The sequence below is a fragment of the Anolis sagrei genome, chromosome 3, assembly GCF_037176765.1.
Source record: "Anolis sagrei isolate rAnoSag1 chromosome 3, rAnoSag1.mat, whole genome shotgun sequence".
In the NCBI taxonomy this organism is placed as follows: domain Eukaryota; kingdom Metazoa; phylum Chordata; class Lepidosauria; order Squamata; family Dactyloidae; genus Anolis; species Anolis sagrei.
The window spans coordinates 53,834,373-53,854,705 of NC_090023.1; the positions used below are offsets into that span (position 1 = coordinate 53,834,373).

Genomic DNA, 20,333 nt, shown 5'->3' on the forward strand with positions numbered 1-20,333 from the left:
TTCTATAGCAATGGCAGTTAAAGTGGTGTCAAACAGCATTAATTCTCTAGTATAGATATAACTTTTTGCGATACCACTTTGATTTTTTTAAAATTATGAAAGAAGTCTGCACGTTTTGAATAATTAGGCATTATACAATAAATACATGGCACCAATAAAAAATGGCAGCTATACTGTTCCAAACTTCAGTTAGTTTATCTGCCATGTAGGAATAATTTCAGCTTTAAAAAATAAGCTATTATAAAATAATTGTGTTCTTGTCTGTTTTCAAGTCTTTTATGACTGATAGTGACTCAAAGGCAAACCTATCATAAGGTTGTCTTAGCAGGTTTGTTCATTGCCTTCTCTTAGGCTGAGAGAGAGTAACTTGCCTATGTTCACCCAGTGGTTTTCTGCAGCTGAGTGGGAATTTCAACTCTGTTCTGCAGAATCGTAGCTCAACATTTAAACCACTACTACACACTACTACACACATTAGTTGCAGTGTTCCAGGTTAGAAATGAAGTGGCAACATCTCCTGCTGTCTTTCTTAAAGGACCACTTTTTTTAGGTATAATAGCTCAGAAAAATAATAATGTTTTATGATTATCTGTGAGATAGTAGAAACATTCCAGATTGGGTCTGAATGACTACTAGCTTGCTACACTAAAATGATCAATAGCTTTCCAATAGGAATTCACAGTGCAAAATGTCTTGAATTTATTTTTCAAAAGAGCTCTAATAAAGAAAGCAGATTGCTAGATCTACTCCTTATTGGCAATCGATTCACACAGCAGGGACATAAACTTACAGTTCAACGACTCTTTTGGTCAATGAGTCTCTGAACTTTACTATCAGCTAAAGAACCATGAACTTTCTCAGTAATTTGCAAGAAATCATGTGGATATGTTGTTGAAGGCTTTCATGGCTGGAATCACTGAGTTAGTGTGAGTTTTTCAGACTGGATGACCATGTTCCGGTAGCATTCTCTTCTGACATTTTGCTGGCATCTGTGGCTGGCATCTTCAGAGGTTTGTTCAGACACCTCTGAACAAACCACTGAGGATGCCAGCCATAGGTGCAGGCAAAACATCAGAAGAGAATGCTACTAGAACATGGCCATACAGCCCAATATATATATATAAAATAATCTGGATATTTTCTACAGGTTTCTAAATAATGTGACTGAAATGTGCCAGGGCAAATGAAATCATTTTACTCAGGGTTCAGTGTTAACCTGTATTTGACATTATTAAAAGAAAATAAAAATAAATTCTATGTTGTATTTAAAATGAAAATGATTTCATTATATTAAAGAATGCAGCTTGTAATTTAAGATACTTAAATCTCTTTCTGCTCTTTCATTTGATTGAAATTTGCCAGGAAATCTCTAAAAATCTGTTGCTCATATTATAGTTCCTATACTCACGTGATGAATCTGAATTTCCCTGTTAGCAAAGTGACACACATTTCTTAGTGGTGAAGCAAAGTAGTAGCAAACCTTATGCTCATACAACTTTTATTCAGTTTCACAAAAAGGCAGTTCAAAATGGATTAACAAAGGGACCAGATTCCATCTCATCTTGAAAACTAAGCAGGGTTAGTCCTTAGGTGGAAAATGGCCAATAACTATGAAGTGCTGGCAAAATCACCTCTCAGTATTCCTTGCCTAAATAAAACCTTTGAAATTCATGGGGTCACTGTAAGTCAACAGAAGGAAAATAGGTATATCTATTCAACAAAGCAAATTAAATGTTAAGGAATTTTATTTCAGTAGCATGTGGACTGTGGACACTTGCTCTGCCTTATTCTTGTTTACTTACTTCTTTTATATCAAAATTACAGAATAAAAATCAAGAAACAGACAAAGAACTTTTTGAGTTAGAAATTACCAGTTGACAAACAAATGCTCTATCCATCCATCCATCCATCCATCCATCCATCCATCTATTTATCTATCTCTATCAAGATAGGTCTTTGATCCTGAGAAATCCATGTCCAGTGTGATGAATCAATAGTACTGGCCTGCACTTTGATTGATTGTTATGACAGATAGCCGGCCAGCAGGTTCCACTGTGTTTTAGGAATTGTATAATTTAATTTTTTTATATAATTTTATCAATGATATTTTTATGGGCTATTGATTATACTTATGTCATTGTGGTTATACTTATGTATTGTTGTTTGCATGTGGCACTTGGAGTGCTTCTGTGAGCCACCCCAAGTCCCTTTGGGGAGATGGTGGTGGGATACAAATAAAGATTATTATCTAGCTAGCTTGCTACCAAGCACAATTCAAAGTGCTGGCTTTAGCCTATAGAGCCCTAAACGGTTCCGGCCCAGCTTACCTGTCCAAATGTTTCTCCCCCTATGAAGTTAAGATTGTCCGGGGAGGCCCTGCCCTTGGCTATGGAACTGCCTCCCTGGGGAAAATAGATCAGCTCCCTCCCTCTTGACCTTCAGGAAGAAAGTGAAGACATGGTTCTGGGACCAAGCATTTGCACAATGATTCCCAGTGCAACAATGACATTTCAGTGCAATAATGAACAATGCAAATGAGAATTGGAATAGATCCTGGAATATGTTTTTGGACTCCGTGATTTTAAGTAATTGTTTTAAGTTATATGTTTTAATTGTGTGATTTTAAAGTATATGTTGTTTTATCTTTATATGTATTCAAGACATCAAATTGTGCCTTTGTTGTGAGTCACCCTGAGTCCTCTTTGGGTAAATATTTATCTATCATCTATCTATCTTCATTTACTTGGAGAGACCATGGACTTAATTGTTTATATAGCAACATTTTTCAGTTACACAATAATTATGTTTTACCAATGGGTTTGTGAGAAATGTCTTGAAGATTCCAAAGACCTTTGTGTGTGTGCCTAAGTAATTCTGGTTGTACTAAGAGGCATTGTTGTTTTCCCTTTTCTTGTACCACATCAGAAATCAGTCTAAAGAGCCAATGAAGTTCAGAATCAGCTACTAAGATGTACAAAGAGTCTGAAAGGGGACAGGAACACTTTGGTGCAAAAAATGGAACATAAAGAACAGGTCTTTGGGTTTGGACTGCTGTTTTCAAATAAAGAAAATTGTTGCTGTCAATTCACCTTTTAAAAGTTCCACATTTCCTGCCAGTTATCATTCAATGTAAAAAAAAAAGATCAGAAAATAAAAAGATACAGTTCTTATTCTATACGTTGCCAAGTTCTTACAAATTGTTTGACAATAGAAAATAAATATGAGGATAACTATGCTGGTTTTGTTTAGAAATAAACCTGACATCAAGCTGTTTTTTTTTTTTTTTGCATAGTTCTGTGTGGATTTGAGCACCCTACATCTTTCCATTGACCATTGCTATGTCATAAACTCTGTGTGTTTTACTTAATAATCTTAAGAATGAGATATGTAGAAAAACAAACAAAGCCGTTATTATTTGAAAACTGGCATAACAACAATTTGCTAATGCCTATAAGGATAAGCATTTAAGTGACTATATTCAAGCCAAGCCATATCTATGAACATCTGAAGATCTAGAACACAAAATACTTCTACTCCAAGAATAATTCCTTTTGTACAGTTCTTGGAAAATAGAGAATATTCCACAGACATCCTATATTATTTGACTGGAGCTGAGAGTCTCAATAGTCTTTTTCTTTTCCTGGCTTCATTCAGTTTCAGATACTTCCTTTTTTATATGTGACATTGATTCTCTTACTTTCATCTTGAGCTTCTTTTGAAATTATGTAACTCCACCAGCTATTGATTCTTTGAGTCCTACTTTTTTCTAACTTCCCTTCACTATATTTCTTGATACTCCCAATGCCCTTCCATTTCCTCCATCTAACCACATGGAAAACCTGCATGTATCAACATACACTAATGCCTCTTCTATGTAGATTTATTCACTGAATACAAGGACAATGAAAAACCACTAAACTTTTAAAATATACAGTACTCAATATCAGAAGAATTTATGTGAGGTACTTCCATGCATAGAAAACAAGAATAGTAATAACAGTGGTATAGGCTGTAAATAGCCATCTGGACCTTCTTTATGGTAATGGCACATTACAGAATGCCCTTCATTCATGGTCCATCAACTTGTCATTGATTTTCTATTTCACCTGGCTTTTAATGGGGAATTTTAAATATTCATTTCTGCTTCTTTTAAATTTTATTACATTTTGATAGTGCTGTCTGGGGATATTTTTGATACCTCTACTGTAATCTGATTTATTGTTTTCCCTGTTTTCCCATTTATCCTTTTGTACAGCACTTTTTATTAGTTTCTTCCAGAGATGTTCAGTACTGATAAAACAAGGATGACAACAAAAACATAAAGTTTTAAACATGTGGACAACAAAGTTTTTACACCACAAGCATGATTAGCGAAAACTTAGTCAATAAAAATCAGTGCCATGACTATATAGCAATATACAGAGCACATATATATCCCATCCTTAAAACAAGCCAAAAGATTAAAGCACAAACAAATCAAGCAGGTAAAATGGGGGAAAAGGTCCTTACGGGCCTAAATACCCAGAAGGCACCAAATCCTGTGGATCTTGGAAGCTAAGCAGGGTCAGGATTGATAATACTTGGATGGAGAAACAACCAGGAATAGCAAATGCTATGGGTTGTTTTTTAGAGGAAAGCAATGGCATATCACCTTAGAATATTCCTTGACTTAACAAATCCTGTGAAATCAAGAGGCAACTTGAAAGTTCATGCACACATATTATTAAGTTACTAATGCTAGTCTATATTGACTAAGGACTTCATCACATGTAACTTCCCCTGATTTCTACACATTTTAAAAAGAGTTTATAGATGAAGTACCATGGAGCCCATCATAGGACGCAGATGGACTTCTGGCTGTCATCAGTGATGTTTCATCAGTGAACTGTGTCAGAGGTGTGGAGAAATGGAGGGGGGAGAGGGTGGACTATGACTGAAGCTGTGGAGAAATCATCTTCTGAGCTCCTGATGGAAACAGGAGAAAGTGCTTAAACATGTGGGATGGGATCTGTCAGATTTGACCATGTTGAATTGTGTCAGTGACATGGATGAAAGGGTGTTCTTAAAAACAGTGCTTGGGTCTCCTCTAGATTAATGGGATTGAGGGGTAAAGTTAAATATCCCAGAACAGTGTGTTGGGTCTCCCTAGAGTAATGGGATGGGGTGGGAAATAAAGGTGCCCAGATGTAGTATCTGTCTTAACAATGGTGCCTTGGGTCTCTGCTAAGCATTTGGTTGAAGCACGAGGAGGTAATCCTGTGTGATGGGGTAAGTAAATTCTCTCTCTTTTTTAAAGACATAATTTCATGCAAAGAAGATGATTCTACATGCAATAAGTTGATTTCCCCCATTTTCCTTAGCTCTGTCCAATGACAATATAAGGCAATAGAAGCAACCCACCAGTTCTTACTACCCACCTCTTTGTATTTTTGCCATTTTGCTTCTTTGCTTCATGGTAAGGATGGGGCCTGCTGTGCTCCATCACATAACTCACAGCAGGCCCTGCACACTTATCTTCCAACTATGAGGAGGAAAGTGTATTTCGGGCAGTTCCGATGGATGGTGTGGTTTTAATAATGGATGTAATATTTTTAACTGGTATAATATGTAGTAATTTTGATCTTAATTTAAATGTTTATTTTAATTGTGTGTTGTTTTTAAGGCACTGAATAATTGGCTATGCGTAAAACCACCTTGAGTCTCCTTCGAGGTTGAGAAGAATGGGGTATAAATATGGTAAAGAAATAAAAATAATTTTCCCAGTGTGATGGCAGAAAGGTCAGTGGGGCAATGTGCATTGCCACATGTTGCTGCCCTTTCTGCCATCTGATGAGGGGAAGGAAAGGGTGCCAATACCCCATCCCCTCCATGTGATGAGGGGAGGAGGGAGGGCATACGGGATGCCATGAACCACCCTGCATGCTTTCCCTTGTGCCAGAAATTGCAGCCCAAAAGGGTTGTGTGAAGAAGTCCTTCGTCATCACTAGGTAAAAACTGGTGGGTTGCTTCTATAGCCTTAAATTGTCATCAGATAGAGCTTAGGGAAATGGGGGAAAATACTCCTGTTGCTTGTAGAATTGTCTTCTTTGCATGAGATCCTGTCTTTAAAGAAGATAGAGAATGAGATAATCTTTCAAGTTGATTTCTATAGCCTCTTCAATTTGGAGAAACCAATACTAGTTTACTGAATGAGGTCTTTGTCAGGCTTGTGTTGGTAATAGCATGTGAAATTCTTTGAATACTCGAGTGCTATATAAGCGCATTGGTTGCTGTCTTTTTCTATTAATTGTAGAAACTCAGACATGCAGTTTTCCTGCCAGTCATGATGAGAATCAAATACAACAGATTATTCAGAAGAAGAAAGCCCATTGTCCCCTACTAGATGACAGCTGTGATTACAGCATCTCCAAACAGCAAAGTCAACTGCCTGTGACTCATCTGCCTGCTCATTCTTTGTCCTTTCTGGCAAAGGGAATGAAGAGCTAGGCTATCTCCAGGCAACTGCTTTGCCCAGTCACAAGAAGTGGGAGGAAAAGTACCTCCCAGAATAGGAGACAACTAGTGCCATGTTTTAGCAGTACTGCTTCCTGTCCTTGAGTTTCATTTGGGTGACACATGATCAATATAGTTATGTAAGGACATTGTGCTAATGAAGAACCAGTAGCAAATAGGAAGGAAATGAATGGTGTCATCTCTCTATAGAAGTAACCACTTAGAATTGTTCTCAGCGACTCTTCTTTTCCAAATGAAAATAAGGGTCACCAATAAATAAAACTAAGCTTCAGCCCAATATCATCTTGATGGTTTCTTCCAATTCACCCACCAACACATTTTATTTATATTCCACTTTTCTTCAAAATGTGGACCAGGAGTTACAATTTTCTTTTAAAACATGGCATCATCTAATGTGTTGTTTAACTTATCCTCAGCCCTGACTGTTTTTAATACTGGAGGTGGACTTCTTCACACTTCTGTTTTTCACTTTTGGGAAGCAGTGGCTGAATTATACATGAACATTGCAAAGCCCTTGTGTTGAATAATAATGTCATAAAACCAATGTGTAAATAAGGAAAAACTGAAACTAGTTTCAGTAATAGCAGATAGATACTCACTGAGATCCCATATCTGCAAGGGCAACTCAATTTCTGTGATCCTAAACTGAATTAAAGCATTGGACAGTTTGTTCTAAAGCTTCCATTTACACATGAGAAAGACACTAGCAGGATTCAAATAGGTGCATGGAACGGAACGATCATGGGATTGGTCACTGGATTTCTGGAGGTTATCCATTCCTATTTCATTGGGAAATCCAAAGCCTAATAGGAGAAAATGAAATGAGAAAGATTTTGTTGGATCTTTTAAATTTCCTTTCAAAGATTAATTCAGAAAAAATGACTAATATTAAGAAAAATGCTTAGTGAGCTGACACCCACCATTTCTCCTGTTAATAATATGAGCCCCTGCTCACCACCAGACTTAAGACTTGCTCAGCATTGCATGGTCATAATATGGTAGAGAGAGAGAATTTGACAGGAGTTGATCTTCCATTAAACTTAGAACGACTTTAGGTGGTAGATGCTGAGGGATGAGCATTAGTGGTAACCGCTTGGTCCTTCCTGTATGTGAGAAGTCAAAATTATGAGCTTCAAGAAATTTGTCCTGTATCCCTTCAACTAAAGTGCAACCTTCAGGTGAGAAGGTAGAAGCTATCTCATTGCCATGTTGAAGTGAGGTACAACCATCAGTCTAGCAGGTTTCAGTAAGTGAAATGTAGTGGAAGGATTTTGCCCTTTACCTGGCAATGTACATGGGTCAGTTACAGAACTTTATGTTTTATCTATTTCTCCAGGGACCCATGTGCACATTTTGAAATATTTGTACTGTGATCCAGCAGTGGGATTTGGTATGCAAGAATAAATAAACAACACCCCCCCCCCCCAAAAAGGTGCATAAAGTTATATTTCATTATACCTTCATGAACCCTTTGTAGATATTCTATTTTTCCATCTAGCAGACATACAATTTCTCTACCAGCTCTCAGATATAATGTTCCTTCCTCTAAATGTCTACTGTTATGGAGGATTTCATGCATTTTGGATTTCAGCATGCTTTGTGAAGCTCTTTTACTGAGCACAATTTTCATTTCATCTTCTGCACAACAAAATTGTAGAGCTGTCACTGATGACAAAAAAAAATATGTAATGACTGTCACCATTTATTATCTATAGTGGCATCTCATAACCTGTTTAAGATCTCATTTAAATATCTTCCAGAAGACAAAATATTGTGGAATTTTTAAAAAATATGATTTTAAAGAGGGGAAATTTTCATTGGCTTTTAAATTCAAACCTATGGATTTGAATTTTCAAAGGAAACTATTGTGTCATTAGAGAAGTTATTTCAACTCATGAAATTGGTGGACTATGATGTTTTCTACCACCTTCACAGCTGTAGAGTACAGCACAATCTTATAGGGTTACATTGTAGGAAATCCCAGGATGTTCCATAGGATCATTCCATAGGCAAGCTGCTTCTGCTTTTATCATCATCATCATCATCATCATCATCATCATCATCATCATATTTGGCTACTCTCCAAAACTGGCAGTCAATGTAGCTTATTTGTTAAACAAAGAAAATATACTGTATTTACTCAAATGTAATGTGCATCTTTCTTGGCTTCATTGCTTAGCCAAAAGGGAGATATGCATTACATTTCAGGGCTCTTTAGGATCCTACACCAAAAGGTGCCTGTGCTGCCCCATTCTCCTTATCCTCCTATCTGGAAAGCTAAGGCGAAGTGGTGCCCCCCTCCATCAAGCCGAGGCAGAAAATGGTGTACTAGATTTGAGTACATACAGGTAGTTAAAACATACAAATCTATATTAATACATTTAAATGGGAATGTGTTGTCATGATCCTGAATATGAACTTTAAATCCCTCTCATGTTTTTTAAGGGTGTCGAATGATTCTTTTATTTCATTCTGCCCCTCTGTCTATTTTAGATCCAAACACAGATTATTATATATTTTTTTAAAAAAAAGAAAGAATTGACTCTGGTCACTTGGTTTTGAAAAATGCCCTAAGCATTCCAAAATCATGCAAGATCCAATTGCATCCTATATAGGCTTCAGGGAAGGCTGCTGCTCATTTGACAGCTGGTTTTGATATATCAAAAGACAGTTTTTACGGGGCACAAATTGTCGAGTCCTCTAGAATCCTATTGCCTCTCCCCTTGCTCCCAGGGTAAATCTCACCCAGTCCTAGCAGTTGCCCACCCATGCTTTCATGCTTTCCAGTTTATGGGAAAGAGTTCAGGCCAGGTAAAGCAGCCTGGGAGAAGAGGTGTAAAAGAGAGCCGAGCTCCAGAGCATCACAAACCAAAGTGCTTGTGTGAGCTGTCCATGGTGCTGCATCTTTAGATTGACCTGTAAACTCATCAGGAACTAGCATGGTATAGCTGTCTGAGTGTCAGACTAGGATTATGGGAGGCCACAGTCTGAATCCTGATTCAACTATAGAAACCCACTGTCACACTGTCTTTGCCTCAGTGAGTGGCAAAAGCAAACCTGCTCATAAAAAAATCACCAAGAAAACCCTATGAAAGAATCAAAATAAGTTGAGTAATCTTTAAGGCACATAAGAATCAAGCTCCAACCAGCAGCCAGAACATAAAATTAAGGTCTTGTTCTCTGAACTACAACTTATAGTTCTCTGAACAAGGAGGTTTTTTTTTTTTTTTTTTTTTTTTGGAATAACATCTCAATATTTCAATTGCTCTCTCAAATAGCACCATTGTTCAAAAAAGCCTAAGGTCACCCTATTGAAATATTGTTAACAAATAAAAGAGTTGCTCCTCCTCGACTATTATCATCACTTTCTTTTAATCAAAGAAATAACACTTTGTTGTAACAATATGGATATGATCTAGTTGACTCTGTAGAGCTGGTGTGGTGTAACGGTTTGGGTGTTGGAGACACAGTTCATATCCTCGTTCTGCCATGGAAGCCCACTAAGAGACCTTGGGCAAATCACATTCTCTCTGCCTCAGAAAAAAACAAAACAAAGGCAATTCCTCTCTAAACCAATCTTGCCAAGAAAACTCTGCCTTAGGGTCTTCAGGGTTGAAATGACTTGAAGACACATAACAATAATAATTTCAAACTACAGGCTTAATAAAAATGCTCCCAAGATAATGAAGATGTAGCTCAGCATATTTGTTAAAATGGAGGGGAGATGTTCCACAATTTGAGTTGACTCAGGAAGATATCATTGCTCATATTAGTGAAGTTAATGATGCACAGCTGTCTCTTATCAGCTCTTGCAGAATTTTGGTATTAGCCACAGAGCTGAAATAACATATGAATGCTGCCAACCTTTGATCATTCATGGAAATTGAATAATCAGCTATGACACCTGCTTAAGATGATGGTTTGAGTGGCAATGATATGGACTGTATAGCATTTTGAAAGAACAGTCAATGGGAACAATTGCACCAATTCGGATTTGTCCCACGCTGTAAAGGCAAACTCATACCTAACGGAAATAAGGGAGACTAAATGACCTAAGAAAGTACTCAGCTTTGGAATGTGACTTATATGAATTAATACTGATACAGTTTGGTGGAACTTGATTTCAAAGAAAGAATAGTTTATCAATTTGTTTCATTCCAAAACCAACAGAGCAAAGTTTTTTCTTCAGAAGGGCATATACTCAACGCGCTTCAACCTATAATCTTCCATATCGCAACCAACATCTTGCACTGTCTTATTCAAGTGAGATAAACTGCAGAAGTCATCTTTCAGGCAAAATGACTGACTCTAGAGCTGAACCTCAAGATCAAAGTCCTGACAAGCCAGGGAAACTGCGAATGATCACCCAGAGAGCAATAGGTGATGCCAATAGTGGCAAATAACGCAGGTATCAGTATCTGGGTCAATGTTGATTGACTTTGCTTGCTGCTTTATATTTTTCTTTCTCCTGACTTTTTTTAAATTGAGAGAGCCAGCTGGGGGCATTTATATGATAACAGAAGGTAATTTTGTTCTTTTTAGTTTTAAGAGATGTCATATCATATCAATCTATCTATCTATCTCTATCTATTATCCATTCATCTTGAGAGGGAAGGGGAACCCTTGTTAGCTAGTTCAACCAAAACAGCAAAAATTGTGTCTTCCACATAAGATGCATCATGATCATTTTTGAAAAGAACATTGTATTTACCACCAGAGCAGCAAACTCTACTTTATTACTGTAGTCGTGAGAGTGCCATGACAAAGTCCCTTCAGGGAGAGAGGGCAGGTTACAAATAAAGAATTATTATTATTATTATTATTATTGAAATGAAGAAAAAAAACTACACCTTAAAAAGTGATTTCTTTCCTTTTTTGGTTAAGTGCACTTTCTTTATTGAATTCCAAGATATAAGGGATGCACAAATAGTGGCATAAGTAGAAGAAGAAATATTTTGTCCTTTACAACTGAACAGAACTGAGGTTCATTAGTCCAGAATCTTTCAACTTTGTGATTCTATGACCTAAAATCATCCAGTTGCATCACTATTTCAGTCTACCTGGGAGTTTTAGTTTAACAAAATAAGATACCAAAGTTGTGTTTCCAATGAAAGAATTCCATGAACATTTTTTACTTAGCTCCTTTCTTCTTTTTCTCTCCTCTGCAACAGACCAACAAGTACAACCAAAATTATCTTTACCTTTGGTTTTTCCAACCCAAAGTGGTTGTTACACTTAGCATATACAGCATTCATTTCTTAGTCATCATTGTAGCAATCATCTTATGGGTTAAATAACTAATTTAACTTAAAGAAGTGGGCTGCTGAGAAATTAAGTGGTGAGACATGCCACCTGTGTTATACAGGAGCCTTGTTGATTGTTACCGTAATTGTTGTTCCTAAAAAATCTTGGAATACCTTATTTTCCTATGAGATTTCTGTGCAAACATCAGGCTCTCAAACTTCTAAGAAACATGACTAGAAACTTCACAAACCATTTCCTAATATACCATTTTGTCTTTAGCCAAATAAAGTGCAAAGCTGAAAGCACAAAACTAGAAGCAGATTTCTTGTCCAAGGATAAGAATGGCTAGACTTAAATTATTAACTATATGGAAAACACTAGCTGACTTGTGAATAAGAAGAGTGAATAAGCACCAAGAGCTTTAAAAATGTGCAAGTTCCATTAGGCTGAAAACACCAAGGATGATTTGGCTACTCAAAGAAGTAGGATATGGGACAAAACAGTTTTTAAGAGCTAAGAGAAAAAGGGGGGAAAAGACTTTTTTATTTTGTAAATATCAATGGAATTTTCACATTGAGTGTGACCCTCTTAATTCTGGAGAGGGCTTTCCATTGCTCCTCCATCCCAGTATGTATTGCCAGGTGTTATCTTATGCCTACCACAGAGTTATTCACTCTGCAGTCCTCACCTTGAGACTGAGATTTAAAGGCAGGCCTCAAGGTTGCAATAGCTGATCTAACAGCTTTACTCTTTGTCTGCATTATTATCTATTTTTTGTATGACTATCCTGATGAAAAGTTATTGAGATCCTGAAAGTTTGTGCATATTTGTGGCATTTTATGGGTTCTGAAAGGGTCAAATATCCCCCACCAACCCCCACCTATGGCCCAACAGCATTACCTTTGTTTTTGTTCTTACTCTTTCACTTTCACTCTCTTCCCTCTCCTTCTTTCTCACACACCTGCACACTGGATGCCCACAATTCAGTGAATATTTACACTTGTCTAGATTTGGCATTCACTGTTAGGTTATACAAATGACTGCTATCAATACCATATGGATGTCATGAATGCAGATTTCATGGGCAGCTCACCAGTGACTGCTGCCTACAGTTTTATTTAGAATATCAACAATTCTATTTTTGTCTGAGTATTCACCAGATTTCAGATATTTTCCAGGTTGAAAAGATATGATGTTCCCTAATGTATGTGTCTGTGTATGATTCCTTTAAGGGACGGTGAGAAATCTAGGCTAGTATTATCAGAAACAAGTAATTTCAAGAGGATATAATATATATGATTTATTAGCCTTACTGTGATTCTCGCGTGGACAAGCTAGATATTAGAAACATTGCCAAAGTACAGCACTAGCAGATGAGTTCAAAAGGATGTTGCCAGGTCACTTTGAACCAAATCCAAAAGCCTTCTGTGCAGTTTTGAAATGGAAAACCAAACATTTTGAAACACTGTATTAAAAGTTGTCTAGGAGAAAAAAACCAATGATTTTCCAGTAATTTATTGAAACCTGTGGGCAAAATAGCTTAGTCACAGCCACCTTACATACCACTCTGCTTCAGCAATAAGAATCAAGGAACACACAGCAGAACTAATTACAACTGCAGTGGTTCAAGGACATTATTTTTAAAGAGGCTCCATTGTGTTTTAAAATTTGTAGGCGGGTTGTCAGGTGGTTACGTTTGCCTTTCCCTCCATAAAATTCATTTTCCTTTTAATATGATGACAGTTTATTAAGTAATCCAAACAGCCAGCTATGGAAAGAAACAGAGTACACAAAAGGAAATATCCAGCTCATTCATTGTACATGAAACCAGTCTGAGAACATCGGAAAGAGCAATCTCTTCTCATATTTGCTCCCTTGTATGACAAGAAGCTCTGCTGACTTTCAGCACAAGGAGGTGTGCTGAACATCCTACGCTTAGGGAGCACAAAGTACACCAGAACACCACAGAGAGGTGGAGGAGATGCCGTTATGGGATCTTTACAAGGAGAAAGAAGTTTGTTAAGAATCTAGAGCCAAAGAACTTTAAGGTTACAAAAACAAAAACAGAGCCAAACTTTTTCCTCTCCATTTCAATACAACAGAAAGAGATTTGTAGTGTAAGACGAGTAAGAAGAATTAAACAGAATCCTTGGGAATCATAGACTCATTGAGTTGGGAGAGGCCTCATGGGCCATCCTGTCCAACCCCCTGCCAAGAAGCAGGAAAACCGCATTCAAAGCACCCCCGGCAGATGGCCATCCAGCCTCTGCTTAAAAGCATCCAAAGAAGGAGCCTTCACCACACTCTGGGGCAGAGAGTTCCAGAGAACAAAATATTTCTGTGCCCATTCTTGTAGGAATGCCATATTTCAAATTATGGAATAACAACAGGCTTTGCTTTTGGGATATTGATATAAACACCATGACAATATTGCACCCTACCCTCAGGACTAGTAGCTCTATACACACCTGCTCAAGGAGTGTATCTCCTTGAGTTGTGTGGGACTCATGCCCACATATACATGCACTCTATTTTGTCTATAAAATAAAAATGAGCAAAAACTAAAGCTCCAGTAGTAGACTGAGGAATGCTTCTGGGAAAAGGTAGTAAAGATAACACATACTTCAAATCCCTGCTTATTTTATAAAATGTTGTTCTCCCTACTCTCCAGAGAACCAATTAGGCTTCCAAGAGTTCTTTTTTTCCTTGTTTCAAAATCCTATACCCACCTCAGCAGCAGAAACAAAAGACAGGAATTTCATACCATTAATTATTATGTAAAGAGAGAAAAGAATAGAGAAGGTACATTTTGACAGATACAACTTCTTCTTTTACAGTTTCATAAGCAGAAGAAAGGCTTCAGTAAACACAACTCCCTTTTTATCATAACTGTTAAAAGCCTTGTCCTCTGGTGCTTCTGATCATCCTGAATCTCAGTAACTTGGAGGCAATTCCAAGGCACCAGCCTCAATGCTAACCGGAAACAATCATGACCATCATCCCCTATCATCTTTCTGATATAACAACTTAGCTGAAAGCAGCATTGTGCAGACAGGTGGATTTGAATTGGGCAAATGATAAGTAAAACCACAAAAAGATAGAGGCTACAAAGTATGTGTAGGAGGCATGCATGTCTCACCTGAAGGCTATGTCTGCTCAACCCATGCCAGGGAAAGGATCCATACTTTAGCCATCTCCAGTCAACGCCAAGTTCAAGAGTCCCCAAAGGTAGTATGTGTAATAATAGTCCAGACTCCAAAGACAGGCGCCTCAGTAAGAAGCAACCGAAGTGAAGTGAGGCAGCAAAAGCAGCCAAGACACGACTCTCTGGCTCAGCAGATGCTGTCGGCACTTGCTGCTGCTTCTATTGTCGAACAGCTTCGGAAAAGCCTAAATCGGCTTGGTCACTGCCACCTGCTGGATATTTAAATGACTGCTTGATCAAACCCTATAGGTTCCTAAGTCATTTGCAAATCTTTTGGAAATCCCAGAAGGGCTGTTGGAAGCAACTTTCCTCCTTCCATTGAGAATAACTCTACGAAGTATAGTGTGTTATGTGGAATGCATGAAGGTTCACATCTAATGATAAGGGATTGTTCCGAACGTTTCAAGTAATACAATTCTATCTAGTCTCATCCTTATCACAAATTCCAATATCACACTGTCATCCATAGTAAGCATTATGAATAAAGATACTTTAGTGCAGGACATAGAGTCATCATGCTTAGGTCAGTATCTAAGGCCCCTTCCACACAGGTGAATAAATTCCCACATTATCTGCTTTGAACTGGAATATATAGCAGTGTGGACTCAGATAACCCAGTTCAAAGCAGATATTGTGGGATTTTCTGCCTTGATATTCTAGGTTATAGGGCTGTGTGGAAGGCCCTGAATCAGAATTCATTTTGCATTTTGTTCACTTTCCCTTTTGCTCCTCCTTTCTTTCAAAACTCTTCTTAATAATAGCTTTAAAAGTAAACCCACATCTATACTCACACAGTTGTAATATTATCCGTTTCATGTGAGCTGGGATCCAGAAACTTACCATGTCAGTTAATATCAGACTTTTTTCTCACTAACGGAGTAATTTTTTTAGAGAGAGAGATCTCAATTTCTGTATCAATGATAGCTTGGAAAGTGACTGAAATAAAAATTACTGAATACTCAGGACTGATACCTGATATCCACTATAACGACAGGTCCACAGTACACAAGCAATGTTTTTGCATGCCTTCATTTCAAATAAAAGTCCTTGAAACATATAGTTTTTATTGTGTGCATGTGTATGTTTAAAAATTAGATGTGGTTTCTGATTTTGGACAGGCTTTATGTACCTTTTTGCCAATATGAGAATAGGTAACTTGGAAGTCCATCAACAGACTCAGGAGTGGAGCTGGCAGATCAGAAGATAATCTGGCAAAGTGGCACTACCTAGAAGATTCCCCCACCTTGTGCGACTGTGGAACAGAACAAAGATGTCAGCATCTGTATGCTTGCCCACAATGTCCTGCCTCATGCACAGAGGAAGAATTTTTTAAAGCTACAGACAATGTTGCTGTTGCCCTTTTTGGACTAAAGCTATTTAGCTGCTTGTAACCTCTTTATTTTATCAGTTATAAATTTATTTTTGCAATGCTTTTGACCCTAAATAAATAAAGCTCTCGTGAATAAGGGCCAGATCCAAATCAATCAATGGAGTTACACCTGAAAGGGCATTCTATTCTCTACTTCCGCCATCTTTTCTTTCACCCTTTCCTTCAGTTGTGTCCCAGGAAGATGTAAGATGTAGTCCCCATTAAAAAAAGCTCTAAAGAACACTGGACTAAACCTAGCTGTGAGTTAGAACAAATATTGGATTTGGGCTATTATCTTCAAACTGATCCGCACCTCTTCTACTACTGCTTGTAAAATATTATAAGATTTTAGTACACTACCCTGCATACTATATTCAAGCTCTATATGAGTAAATAGTAAAGGAGCAGAAATTCCCTATACACTTTTGCTTGGGAGTAGGTTCTAATATAGCTGTGTAGTGAATTGAGCATTGGATTGCAATTCTGGGGAATAGGATTCAAATCACCAATCAGTGATGGGAATCCCTAGGTGACTTTGGGTAAAAAATGCTCTCAGTCTCAGAGGAAGGCAAGACATGCCCCCTTTGAATAAATTTTGCCACGCAAACCCATGATAGATTCACCTTGAAATTATCATAAGTTAGAAATGGTTTGAAAGCACACAACAACAACAACAACAGTCCCATTGAACCCAAAGGGCTTTATTTATTTATTTATTTATTTATTTATTTATTTATTGTCTTTATATACCACTTTTCTCACATCTGGGGGGGGGGGGGACTTAAAATGGTTCACAACATAATCCATGGCAAAATTCTATAAAACATCACATATCAAATTAACTAAAAATAACGATAGATTAAAATCATTAGAACTATAAAACCATAAACAGCAATCACAAACACAACATAAAATATTTAACTCTTGCATTGATCCTAAAGTTATCTTAACTATTTCCATATTTCAAAACTCTTGTCATTCACTGAATGCCTTTTTGATCAACCAGGTCTTAAGTAGTTTCCTAAATGCTAGGAGGGAGGGAGCCAATCTAATCTCAGTGGGGAGGGACTTCCACAGTTGAAGGGCCACCACTAAGGAGTCCCTGTCTCTCATCCCCGCCAATTGCACCTGTGAAGTTGGCAGGATCGAGAGTTGGACCTCCCTGGTAGATCTTAGTGTCCTAACTGGCTCATAAAAGGAGATGCATTCGGACAGGTAAACTGCATTCCAGTAGCACCTAGAAAGAAGTAATTCCTAGCATATTGTAATGGACAGTGACTACCAAAGCCTATGCTAGAAGTTTCTTCTTCTCATTTAGTTCCAAAGGTGATACTGGATTCCTTTGTACTTTTTCATGCTAAAACGAGACATGTGACTATCTCTGATTGTTTATTTGGGAATAAATTTCATTTTAGAACAGAATAAATAGGCAAAGGGACTATTCTGAATGTATCTCCCAAACATTTTAATAGCAGAGGAATAAACTGTACTAATTGTATACAAAACAAGCAAAAATTAATACTGATACTTTTCATGCCTTATCTGCAAGTAGTTAATAGGATTAACATCTATCCATATAAGATTTGGAAACCTGTTTAACTTGCCATCTGTTTCTCAATTGATTCTACATTTGACCATAGTAGGAATATGAAAAGCCCATAATTGTATGCTTGTTTGTACATTAAATCTCACAAATATTGGACTATATTTTGTTACAACAAACTGGTGTCATTTGGGGGCACTGATTCAAAAAATTGCACCAGCTCTAGTTCTGTAGATATGGTTATGTTTTTTATGGGTGACCAGATGGCATGTGCTATGTTTCTACAAAAACTAGAGATCAAAGGGGAAAACTGGTGCCATTTTTAGAATCAGCTGGTCAAATATACCCAGAAACGGGGCTGACATTTGCGGCACCAAAATGTGTTGGCCAGTGGAATGGTAAGAAATGTTGGAAGCTGCAGTTCAACAATCTCCAGCAGACTGCACAATTTCAATAACTGCTTTAGAGGAACCAGAAACCCCCGAAGTGCCAAAGATGAGAGATAATGCTGTCTTTCCCACCTAGCAAATCATTTAATACCCACTGCCTTATCTCTCCCCAGCTACATGTAAATCTCTTTAGATACTTCCAGTGCAACCTTAGGTAAATGCTCACTTTTTCCTTACTATATAATGAGACATCTGAAATACCTTAATTTGCCTTACAATAAGTCTCCAACGGTTTGTCAGCGTGTGCTTTATATCTCCATTTAAAACTTCCAACTCTTAATGTAATCACAATATCCCTACTGCTTTTCACTCCCCCTCCCTCCCATCCCAGGAACATTTCTTCTTTTTAATGGCTTCATGTAATGGTTTTATAACTACAAGTTTATTTGTCTGCCTCTCAGTCTTCCTGTAGCTCAGTCCCCATAATATTAATGGATGGTGAGGAGCACGGTGGGGAGTATTGTGGGAGGAGAGTCCTTTGTACAATTAATTGTGCATTGATGTTGGATCTCAGGACAAGCTTTTACTCTCCCCCCTAAACCCTCTGAAGGCCCAAACCGCCCTAAGCCTCTTTGGGGTGATAGGGCGTTATAGTGTAAAGTTAAAGGCTTCCCCTTGGCATTAAGTCTCATCGTGTCTGACTCTGGGTGGTGGTGCTCATCTTGATTTCTAAGCCAAAGAGCCGGCACTGTCCATAGACGCCTCCAAGGTCATGTGGCTGGCATGACTACATGGAGCGCCGTTATCTTCTCACAGGAGTGGTACGTATTGATCTACTCACATTTGCATGTTTTTGAACTGCTACATTGGCAGAAGCTGGGGCTAACAGCGGGAGCTCACCCTGCTCTTTGGATTCAACTTCAGCAGTTCAGCAGTTTAACCTGCTGCGCCACCGGGGGCTCCAAGGATGGTATACATATATAAATTATTATGATTATGATGGTTATTAGAGAAGTTTAAAAATGCTAAAACACACTAAAATGGCAAGAAATTCAGTTCAGTTTTTAAAAAGATGGATATTTCAGCTAACCAGTACAGGATGTCACTACAGACTAAAACCTTAATTGCTTCATATGAAAACAGCTATGGATCAGCCCTATGGACTCATGAGCGTTGTAGTTTTACAATATGTTTAGCCTTTTCAGACAAATAGTGCAGGTACCTCACCACATTACAATTTCAATGACCCCATAATATTAAGTCATGGCAATTACAGTGGTGGCAAACTGCATTAATTCTACAGTGTAGATGCGCCCCAGGCTGATCCACCTCCTTCTGCCAGTAGGCAACGGTATTTAGACATAATATTTGTTATTATCTGGTTGTGGTAGAAAGGTATTTTAGTCAGTTGGTGCTACAGTGCTTCTATTTGTTATGTTTTAAAACACCTTTAACCTGTTTAAATTATTGCTGTTTTTTAACAGGATAGTTTATAATGGCTTTTATTACGACGAGTGCGATTTTTTTTTAAAGCTGGGTTTTGAGCTATGTTATTATTTTTAAGGTCTCACATTGGAAGACAGATTGGATATTCAACAAATTAATTAATCTGTGGAGAAACTACTCATCCAGCTCTACTTCCTCAATTTCTCTCTTGCCAAGCTTCTACCTTGGGGTCAGTCATTGTAGATCCAGAGGGACAGGGCAGCTGTATCTTTCCATCCCCTGCACCCTTTCGTTCTACATAGTTGCTAAATCTGTTCTCCTGTGAACTGCATGAGAAATGCCACTTCTTGAGTCCTGCTGATGCATAACATTCTCCGTTTCTCTTATGTGCAATGCCTGAAGGGGGAGAAATCACACTTTCCAGCAAGTTGCATGAGGAGGTGGTCAGGGAACATAGTTTTCTGCATATTACATTTTTTTCTGTCACCCAGATGGTGTGGTGATATGCAGGTGAGATTTTGTTAAAATGGTTGTTCCCCCCTTTACTGGAAGCTTTCTGCCAGTGTGGAGACTGAATTGGCCTGTATTACTAAAAGTCTTGGGGGCTCTCAAAAATAAAATCCA

General features: G+C 37.9%; 1 protein-coding gene across 2 annotated transcripts in view; it reads right to left on the reverse strand.

The window, feature by feature from the left end:
- Positions 1–15,130, reverse strand: part of HTR1F (5-hydroxytryptamine receptor 1F) — a 182,938-nt gene extending 167,808 nt beyond the window's left edge. For both annotated transcript variants that reach the window (XM_060770548.2, XM_060770547.2), the window contains exon 1: positions 14,897–15,130. The gene's annotated coding sequence lies outside the window, so the exon portion shown is untranslated. The remainder of the gene's footprint in view (positions 1–14,896) is intronic.
- Positions 15,131–20,333: the final 5,203 nt, after the last annotated feature.